A 9,924-nucleotide genomic window follows, 5' to 3' on the forward strand; every position below is an offset into this window, starting at 1 on the left:
AAAAAAAACCAAATACTATACATATAACTAAAAAAACGAAACAAAACAGGTACTAAGAAGGAAGATAAGCTAATGGAAAAACTTTACAATAGGGGCAAGATAAACTTCTGAGTTTCATATGTCATTTTGTTTCTGAATAATTGAATAATAATTGAAAATCTTTATTTTCAATCAGAATAAAGATGTTTCTTCCCTGGTTATCTGTTCTGCCATGCCAGCATTTCTGGGGTGGGACAAAAGACCTCAAAAAGTCAAGATTCACAAGACACCAGTGGTCATCTTGAAGTCAGAGTTGGTAAACCTGGTCTGGGCAGCAGGGAATAGGGCCGAGGGGAACTGTTCCATGCTATGCTGTCTACTACAGTAGCCCAGAGCCACATGTGGTGACTGAGCACTTGAAACATGGCTGGTTCAAACCGAGTTGGTTTGTAAAAGCCAAATACTCTCCTCATTTCAAAGACTTAGTATTTAAAAAGAATGAAAATGCCTCATTAATAATGTTTAGCATTGATTATATGTTGAAATATTTTTGGATATATTAGGTTAAATGAAATAAATCACAATACATTTTACCCATTTTTAAAGAAAAGTTAAGATGATAAATGTGGCTTATATTTTATTTTTATTGAATAGTGCTTGTCCAAATGGCCTTTCCAAATCCTGGAACATTTGAAGGGAGGCTAACCCACCTCAGTCCTTGGAGGGTTTTAGTTGAGGAAAGGTCACTGACCCTGTCTGACCTTACCTTCAGTAAGCATAGAGGGAGCTGTTCCTCTCATTTTCCAAGGCCCTAGTTCCTAGCCACCCTCTCCAGAAAAGTCTACCTGCTGTTTTGGAAACTAGACATCTAGACCTGGTAGGGACTTGGGGTTGTGACTTATGCAAAACCTTCTCTCACTGCGACTCTCAGAAGGTGAAACCATACCAGTTGTTACTGGTATTAACACACAAGAACTCTCACATGTTTGTACATGTGTTTCCCTTTTGTCTTCCCAGTAGTCCTTTGAGGTGGGTGTTATTAGTAACCCCGATGTGACCTGGGCTTCCTATACAGGCTTGTCCAGTCATCCAGCACAAGTGGGCAGGTGGGTCTGGGGACAGGAGTAAGTCAGCAGGCCACGTAGCCCATCTCTCACTCTCCCTAGGGCAGCCCCACCCCTTCGTAAAGGCCCCAAGAGGCTTGCAGCAGCTCACTGAGCAGCAGGGAAAGACCTGGCTGTGAAATTCACAGGGAAGCACCAGGCAGCCAGGGGACAAGAGGGTAAAATGCCAACCCCAAGAACCAGCACTTGGGGCCCCAGGGAATGCTCCGTGTGCACTGTGTTCATCTTGGGGCCCTGACCCAGGAATGGAATGGTCTCCATGAGAAGAGGGGCAGGATCTGGCGGTGGGAGGGTGGGAGTTGTAGCTGCATCAGGAGCGGTGATTCTTCTGGCTTCTCCTTGTATTCTTACCCCTCAGGACCTGAGTGATGCTGCTGTCTCCAGGATTCTGTGATACCCCTAGACTGCCCTGAAATCTGGATGAGATAGAAGCAAACTATCCATTCTCCACTCTAGATAGGTGTGGAGTAGAAGTTTCCCTGGCTTTCAGGAGGCAGTTTTGGGGCCTTGCCACTTACAGTTCCTTCTACTGGCAAAGCCCTCTCACTCCTTCATTCAGGACTCTCTACCCTTTCTCAGAGAGGCTCCCCCTGCCTCCAGACCTCCCTCCTACTCATTGCTCAGCTTTATTCTCCCTAATCTGGGGTGCTGTGACCACTCTGGGCTTCAGCATTGCCCATGTCTCAACGAGACAGGATAAACTCCCACTATGTATGTTCTCTCCCTGTTCACATCCATACCTTCTCTATACTCCCCAGATTTCACAGGAAAATCTTTGTGAAACCAAAACTTTCAAAAGAATGTATTTGGATCATGATCAGACTTAGGCAGTTCGGGTAGGAGCGAACTGTTATTCCTGTCTCCACCAGCTCCTTAGACATGTCAGACTGAATCTGAAGCTGGAAGGAGCATATATTAATCAGTGAATGTAACAGGAAACAGGGATTCCTGTCGACTCCAGAAAGATTTAAGTCCTATTCTAGGAGGTGCGGATGGGGAATGGAATTCAGAGCACCAGAACTGCCACTCCTTGCTTCCTTCCCCCATAAACAAACAAAATCCAATACTTCAAAAGAAGTTGCTCCTTCCAGCTTCAGATTCAGTCTATGTCTAAGGAGCTGGTGGAAATAGGAATGACAGTTCGCTCTCAGCTCAAGTGCTTAAGTGTGATCATGAGCCAACACATTCTTTTTATTTTGGAGGCAGAGTCTCGCTCTGTCTCCCAGGTTCAAGTGATTCTTGTGCTTCAGCCTCCCAAGGAGCTGGGATTACAGGCTCGAGCTACCACAGCTAATTTTTGTATTTTTAGTAGACACAGGGTTTTGCCCTGTTGCCCAGGTTGGTCTCGAACTCCTGGCCTCAAGTGATCCTCCTGCTTCAGCCTCCCAAAGTGCTGGCATTACAGGTGTGAGTCACCATGCCCAGTCCAAATACATTCTTTTGGAAGTTTTGGTTTCACAAAGATTTTCCTGTGAAATCTGGGAAGTATAGAGAAGGTATGGATGTAGACAAGGAGAGAACATACATAGTGGGAGTTTGTCCTGTCCTTTTGAGACACAGGCAACCCTGAAGCCCAGAGTGGCCAGAGCATCCCCGATGAGAGAGAATGGACTGTAAGATCTTTTGCAGCTTCCCTGGGCCTAGCAAGGACTTGGGCACACAGAAGGTATTCAGTGCTTTTTAAAAGTGATGTATTAGTCCGGAATCCAATTTTCCCAAATGTTAGGTCCCTGGAGGAAAGGACCTGACTACAGTCGTCCTATCCTCCATAGCATTACCCACTACATATACAAATACTCTGCTTTGGTTTACTGAGTTGAGCCTGCAACCTGTGTAGCAGAACCAGAGAGGCAGGCATCCAAATTCTGGTTCTTCCCATTACTAGCTGTCTGATTTTACGATAGCAGACTTGGAGTGTCTGATCCTCCTGGTTGGGAAAACTTTAGTAAAGAAAGTTGGCCAGGAGCGGTGGCTCACGCCTGTAATCCTAGCACTTTTGGAGGCCGAGGGGGGCAGATCACCTGAGGTCAGGAGTTCGAGACCAGCCTGGCCAACATGGTGAAACTCTGTCTCTACTAAAAAAACAAAAAATGAGCCAGGCACGGTGGCACGCACCTGTAGTACCAGCTAACTTGGGAGGCTGAGGCAGGAGAATCACTTGAACCTGAGAAGCAGAGGTTGCAGTGAGCCGAGATCATGCCACTGTACTCCAGCCTGGGCGACAGAGTAAGACTCCATCTCAAAAAAAAAAAAAAAAAAAGCTATTATTATAGTGTTTCATATGGAAAGGTCAAAATATTGCTAAGTCTCGCCAGGCGCGGTGGCTCATGTCTGTAATCCCAGCACTTTGGGAGGCCAAGGTGCGGATCACTTGAGGTCAGGCGCTCGAGACCAGCCTGGCCAACATAATGAAACCCTGTCTCTACTAAAAACACAAAAATCGGCCGGGTGTGCTGGCACTCGTCTGTAGTCTCAGCTACTGGGGAGGCTGAGGTGGGAGGATCACTTGAGCCCAGGAGGCGGAGGTTGCAAGGAGCCGAGATCGCGCCACTGTACTCCAGCCTGGATGACAGAGCAAGGCTCCGTCTCAGAAAAAAAATAAAAAAATAAATTGCTAACACTGAGAAATCTGGTGCTTAGGATTTACTCTCCCTAGGACAGTCCTTCTTGTTTTCTGAGACAGGGTCTTGCTGTCACCCAGGCTGGAATGCAGTGATTTGATCACTGTCCCACTGCAGCGTCGCCCTCCTGGACTCAAGCAACCCTCCAGCCTCAGCCTCCTGCGGAGCTAGGACTATGAGCAGGTGCTACCACACCCGACTAATTATCATTATTATTATTATTTTTTTTTTTGTAGAGACGAGGGTTCTCACCATGTTGCCCACGCTGGTCTTGAACTCCCGAGCTCAAGAGAGCCTCCCACTTTGGCCTCCCAAAGTGCTAGGATTACTGGCATGAGCCACTGTGCCCGGCCCTGAACAGTTCTTAAGAGGGACTCTGAGTAAGGGGCTTAACTCCCGTCTCCACTCCAGGCATCCTAAACAGTCTGCAGCCCTTTTCAGTCCTTCCCCGCTCAACCCCTAAGAATCCCTCACAGGATTAGAGCAGCACAGCATGGGGCTTCCATAGCTCCACTTGCGCGAACTGTGCGCTCCAAGATGAAAGAAGGGAAGCTGGCCACTCATCTGGGACTTGGTGCCTGGTACTTAAGAGCGGGGCACAACTATTCGCGGGAGGAGGAACACAGCACCTGAACAGGCCGCTCTCCGTGACCCACAGTAGCGCAGCCAATCCTGGGGCGCCTCAGGCGGCGCGCGTCACAAGTTGCTGGGCAAACTTTCTTCGGGCGAGCCCCTCCCCAACCCCGAGCCTACCCTAGCCCCTCGCCTGTGGCGCCCGCCGACTCGGAGGGCGAGACCGGGCCGCAGAGACGTAGTGGGGAGCGTCTAACGCTGCCAGAACTCGGTGCCGGCCGTTGCCCCCTTAAGTCGGCTCAGCCTGGCGACGTTCGGCATGGTGACGCCAGCCCCGAAGGTCACACGGGGAGCACCGGGGAGGACAGGCGGAGGGGAAGGCCTGGGAGGAGCAGGCCGCGCGGACGTGTCCGGCCAATCGCTCGCTCCGCAGTGTCTCCGCGTCACTCGTAGCCCGGGCGGCGCTCCCGACCGCTGCTGACAACAGTCGCCCGAGGCGGGTGGGAGGAGAATAGCCACAGCTGAGGACCGCTGCCCCGCGCCACCCGTGCCCTCCCCTGCCCTTCAGTCCCCTCACCGGTCGCCGACTGGCTCTTCAGACACCGCGCGGTTCCCACTCAGCCGGCGCCGACCCCCGCCTCCCGGACTGCGGGACTGGGGCGGGGGAGCGAGGAAGGGGCTAACGGCGCGCGCGGCCTCCGAGTTGGGGGAGCGCGGAGGCGCCCGAGCGTCCGGCCCCTTGGGATGGGGAGGTCACGCTCCTGTCCCTCTCGCCCGCGCCGGCTAGTGGTCAGTCTCGCGCGGGCAGTGTCACCGGTTGCTGGGAAGACTGGGAGGCCAGCGAGCAGCGTAGCGGCCACTCAGCCTCGCCGGCCCCAGCTGGAGCCGGGAAGGAGGCGGGGCTAAGAGAGAAAGCCCGGGGGACTCCACTCCCGCCTCCCGCGCGCGCCAAGGCCCCGCCCTCTCTCCGGACTTGACCAATTCCTGCCTCCCCCTTTGTCTGTCGGCCCACCCCTGGGCCTCGTGCCGCCCAATCAGAGCAAAGGGCGCCGAGCCCGGCGCGCGCCTCAGCCGCCAGCCGCGGAGTTCCGGGAGCCAGGCGGCCCACCGTCTAGTCTTCCAGCGGCTCCTCCCGCGGCCGCCGGCGGGACCCAGACACGCGTACCCTTCGGTGCTGCCGGCGCGGTAGCCAGTGCCCGGCGCGGACGGGGCCGCGGCAGCCATCCCCGAAGTTAAGTCAGCGCCTTCTTGTAAGCGAGGCCGGACTGGATACCCATTATCTCTCAGACCTCACCACAACCCTGCCAGGGGAAATATGAGCATTTATCCTATATTTTAGGTGAGGACCCCACAAGTTAATGATACGCCCAAAGTTGCCATGGCAGGGATAGGGGTTACTCCTGGTCGGCTTGCCAGCTGCCTCTCCATGAGCTTGCTGGTTGAACTGCCTGTCCAAATGTTGACCCTAATGTCTTCTACTAGGAAATGCTACTAGTGTTGTTTTCCGGAGATGCATTTTGGGAGCCTGGCCATCCTTTAGTGTGCCTATATCATCAGAACAGACGCCCAGGGATGGCCCTCAAGGTCCTTCCTTACTGCTCTAATCTTCCTTTCCAGGTCACTTAGTACCAGTCTTCCTGTTACACATCCTGAGCTCTGCTCAGGGGGTCCCCTAAATTAGTGTACACTTAGACCTGCCATGCTTGGACTGGATAACTCTTACCTCTTCTCTGTTTTAATTTGTAAAAGCTTAGTCAAATGCTATCTCCATAAACCTATGCTAGAATGCCCCTCTCTGTCCTCAGTCCTGGGGATATATCCATGCTGCAGCGCAACCTCCCGCATGTTGTTACTGTTGTTATAGTCAGATGAATATTGTTCCCCCATAGCTTAAGGGACAGGCCTTGTCCTACTCATGAACAATTGATCCCTTGAGGCATGAGCGCAGGGCCAGCACACCACAGATGATCAATGAGTGCTTGCTGACCTGCGTATGACAACACGGATTAAGGAACACAAATCTGGTAGCAGCAGGCAAGAAAGCTGAAAAGCAAGACACAGGATGCAGGTCTGGAGTGATGAGGACCTGAACCAGGAAGCGATAACATTGAGAGAGAGATGGAAAATGCGCTTGAAGTATATATATTTTTATTGTAAAGAATCATACACAGATAAGGTAGTATTATATAGAGAATGATTAGTTGAGGATATTTCCAGAGTAAGCCAGAGAAATGTACTAATTTAGACATTTCTGGACTCATTGCTCAGTATTGATGTCATGTTTTTAAGGGCACTGACACACTTGGCTAATCCCAGAGACATGAAGAGGATGGTGACTAGGATGGTCACACAATTAAAGCGGCTGGGGATATTTAACCTAGAAAGAGAAATCTTTTTTGTGCACATAATGACTGTACACAAATTCTAACAAACTTTCACGTGAAAGAGGCCTGGATTAGATGACTTTCTTCTGTGTAGCTTTGGAGGGAAAAACTCATAACGCCGGGAAAGAACAGGAAGCTGGATTTAGGTTTCCGATGTTATGGAAGTCATCACAGTGGGGGATGATAATTGTAACAGGAATGCCAAAGGTAGTGAAAGAAAGGTCAAGGATGAAGTTATGTGTATATCTGTCAACTAAAAATATCACATCCAAATTGTTTTATTTCTCTACACATCTACATCAATAAATGACAACTCTTAATGTGGTTCTGTAAATATTCAAAATATTTATGGAAGGTCTACTATATGCCAGGTAGTATTCTAGATGTTGGAGATAACAGCTGTGAACCTACTAGATGAATCTCCCTAAAGTTCTGATTGCATCACACTCCTGCTCAGTAACAGTCAAAAAAGTCTATACAGCCACCAAATGAAGTTTACTCTTCTGGTGTAATATTCAAGACCCTCTTTCACCTATTCCAACCTGTCTTTCCATTCTGTTCTCTTAAACTCTTCATTAAACCGGATCACTCCCCACCTACCTTCTGCATTTCTCTCAGCTTGGCATACATTTCTCCTATTCCTCCACTTTTTCTTGTCTGCCAAAGTCCTACTTATCCTTCAGGCTTCTGTTCAAATGCCAACCCACTCTCAAAGTGAAAACTGTATCTTCTTTCTGAAGACAACTAGTATTGTTCATCCAGAAATTGTAAAAGTATTTATTGTCTTTGCAAGCCACAAGACACATAAGACACTTTCTCTGTTATTTACATCCTTTACCATGTACTTTAAGATAGAGTCTTGCTCTGTCACGCAGGCTGGAGTGCAGTGGCATGATGTCGGCTCACTGAAACCGCTTCCCGGGTTCAAGTGATTCTCGTGTGTCAGCCTCCCAAATAGCTGGGACTACAGGCACGCACCAACATGCCTAGCTAATTTTTGTAATTTTAGTAGACATGGGGTTTCACCATGTTGCCCAGGCTGGTCTTGAACTCCTGGCCTCAAGTGATCTGCTGTCTTCGGCCTCCAAAAGTGCTAGGATTACAGGCAAGAGCCACCATGACTGGCCACCATGTACTTTAGAATAATGTGCATACTTTATTTTTCCTACTAAATTATAAGCTTGAGGGCAGAGTCAGTCAGAGGCTGGGTGCACATTTCTGAACACCTGGTATGTGCAAAGAAATGGGCTAAGTGTTGGAGACGAAATGGAGACTGAGTCCTTTGAGGACATGCTGAGGGAGGGCAGACGCCCCCACAGACCTTGCCATCCCATCATGTGCAAAGTACCAAGTGGTGTAAAGGCACAAGAGGAAGAATAGGGTAATTCTGCAGTAGGTCATCAGTAAACTTCATTGGCTCAGCATGTAGCCAGGATTTTGTATAGGGGTCTGTGGATGGAGGTGACAATGATTTTCATCTCCCAACACACACCCCCACTGGGAGATTTCTGCAATATAAGTGATGGGACTGGGTCAGGCAGAGGGATTAGATGAACAGGAAAGGAGTGAGCATGCACTCAATCCAGACTGAGAGAGTGAGTTGGGGGCAACTGAAAGGCAAGTAAGTAGGGCTAAGGTATACACCACTATTTCAAATCCCTGTCTGAAGTGTGAGCCCAGTGGGTATTCACAATGCCAAAAATCAGATGCTGAAGGCTTACCATGTTATTAGTGGTATAAGGACTGAGAAGACTGTTTCAGTTTCATTCATCTTGTTCCTATATTGCTAAATACAATGTTTTCCATTCTTCAAACATTCTAATTTCAGTTACAATAAAAATACTGGCTTCTAGAGGACGGTAGCTCCCAGTTCTTCCTCGAATAACTCCACAGATGTCAACTGACACAGTTTTCAAATAGAGGAAAGAACCAAGCACAGAAAAGTGAAATCTAACAATTTAGAATAATAAGAACCAGAAAGACTATACTGATTAAATCCTGAAATGAAGGTTTTATTTGGTGTTTAAGGAATAAGGGTTTGTATTAATTTCAAGTTGTAAACATATTGTAAAGCCATATCAAAATGGATTTCAGGAAACAAGAAGATAAGTGAAAACATAAATTGAATCAATAACACACATATTAATCTTAATGGGTTGACACAGAGGATTTAATGTCTTTTAAATTAAACAGTAACCTTAATAGAAAACGATTGGAGTTTGTGCTACTTACAGTCTGTGGTCAACTTCAAGGACTCAAACACCGATTCCGTCGGAGAGATTGCTACTTTACTTATTTTTACATTTGTACAGGTAAACTAATTGTGAAGAGCTACAGTAAACTAGATAAAATTGAAATAGCACAAAAGTAGAATATTTGTTGAGAGGACATTTGAAGATCAACTTCCTTTAAAATACAAATTGCTTCCTAGTCCTTAACGACAATTTTTTTTTGAGTTATGTTATATAAAAATTATGTTCAAAAGTCATATCTAGACTCAGTGTTTCACAAAATAAAATACAGAATTAAAATCACAAAGCAGAACTCTCAGGGGAAAAATCAGTTTCAAAGGAAAATGCAAGGTAGGATAAAATCAGTTTTTATAATTGAAACCACTTTAAAAGGTTATGAACAGTAGTATAGGGGCTGGGCACTATGGCTCACGCCTGTAATCCCAGCACTTTGGGAGGCCGAGGCTGGCGGATCACAAGGTCAGGAGATCAAGACCATCCTGGGTAACACGGTGAAACCCTGTCTCTACTAAAAAATAGAAAACATTAGCCGGGCATGGTGGTGGATGCCTGTAGTCCCAGCTACTTGGGAGGCTGAGGCAGGTGAATGGCATGAACCCGGGAGGTGGAGCTTGCAGAGCCAAGATAGCACCACTGCACTCCAGCCTGGGCGACAGAGCGAGACTCCAGCTCAAAAAAAAAAAATTTAAAAAAAAAAATAAATAAAAAATAAAAAAGAACAGTAGTATAAATAATAATGGTATCACATGCAAACCTGTCAGATCTTTAGAAAGTATTTTGATTTTGGTTATTTTCACAAATTAGAGCATTTAAAAAGTAAGTAGATACATTTAAACGTAACATATGATGTGTGACTATAAGTTATTTTTAAAAATCTTAAATACTTTTGTCTGTGTTTAAAGACTGGTTCCACCACTTAGTAGCAGTATGACCTTGGACAAGTTATTTAATCTCCTTGTCTGTCAATTTCCTCAATGTAAAATGAAGGTAC

The 9,924-nt window shown here is 47.4% G+C and overlaps 1 protein-coding gene across 10 annotated transcripts in view; it reads right to left on the reverse strand.

Moving 5' to 3' along the window:
• The window catches only part of ZNF672 (zinc finger protein 672), an 11,007-nt gene extending 5,565 nt beyond the window's left edge, over nt 1-5,442 (reverse strand). For 3 of the 10 annotated variants that reach the window (XM_011978134.1, XM_011978118.1, XM_011978126.1), the window contains exon 1: nt 4,875-5,442. The gene's annotated coding sequence lies outside the window, so the exon portion shown is untranslated. Of the gene's footprint in view, nt 1-1,454; nt 1,513-3,976; nt 4,423-4,874 lie in introns of those variants that run through there. The other 7 variants (XM_011978143.1, XM_011978181.1, XM_011978184.1 and 4 more) reach the window with 7 other exon arrangements.
• Nucleotides 5,443-9,924: the final 4,482 nt, after the last annotated feature.

The sequence above is a fragment of the Mandrillus leucophaeus genome, unplaced genomic scaffold (assembly GCF_000951045.1).
Source record: "Mandrillus leucophaeus isolate KB7577 unplaced genomic scaffold, Mleu.le_1.0 Scaffold1031, whole genome shotgun sequence".
Classification (NCBI taxonomy): Eukaryota; Metazoa; Chordata; class Mammalia; order Primates; family Cercopithecidae; genus Mandrillus; species Mandrillus leucophaeus.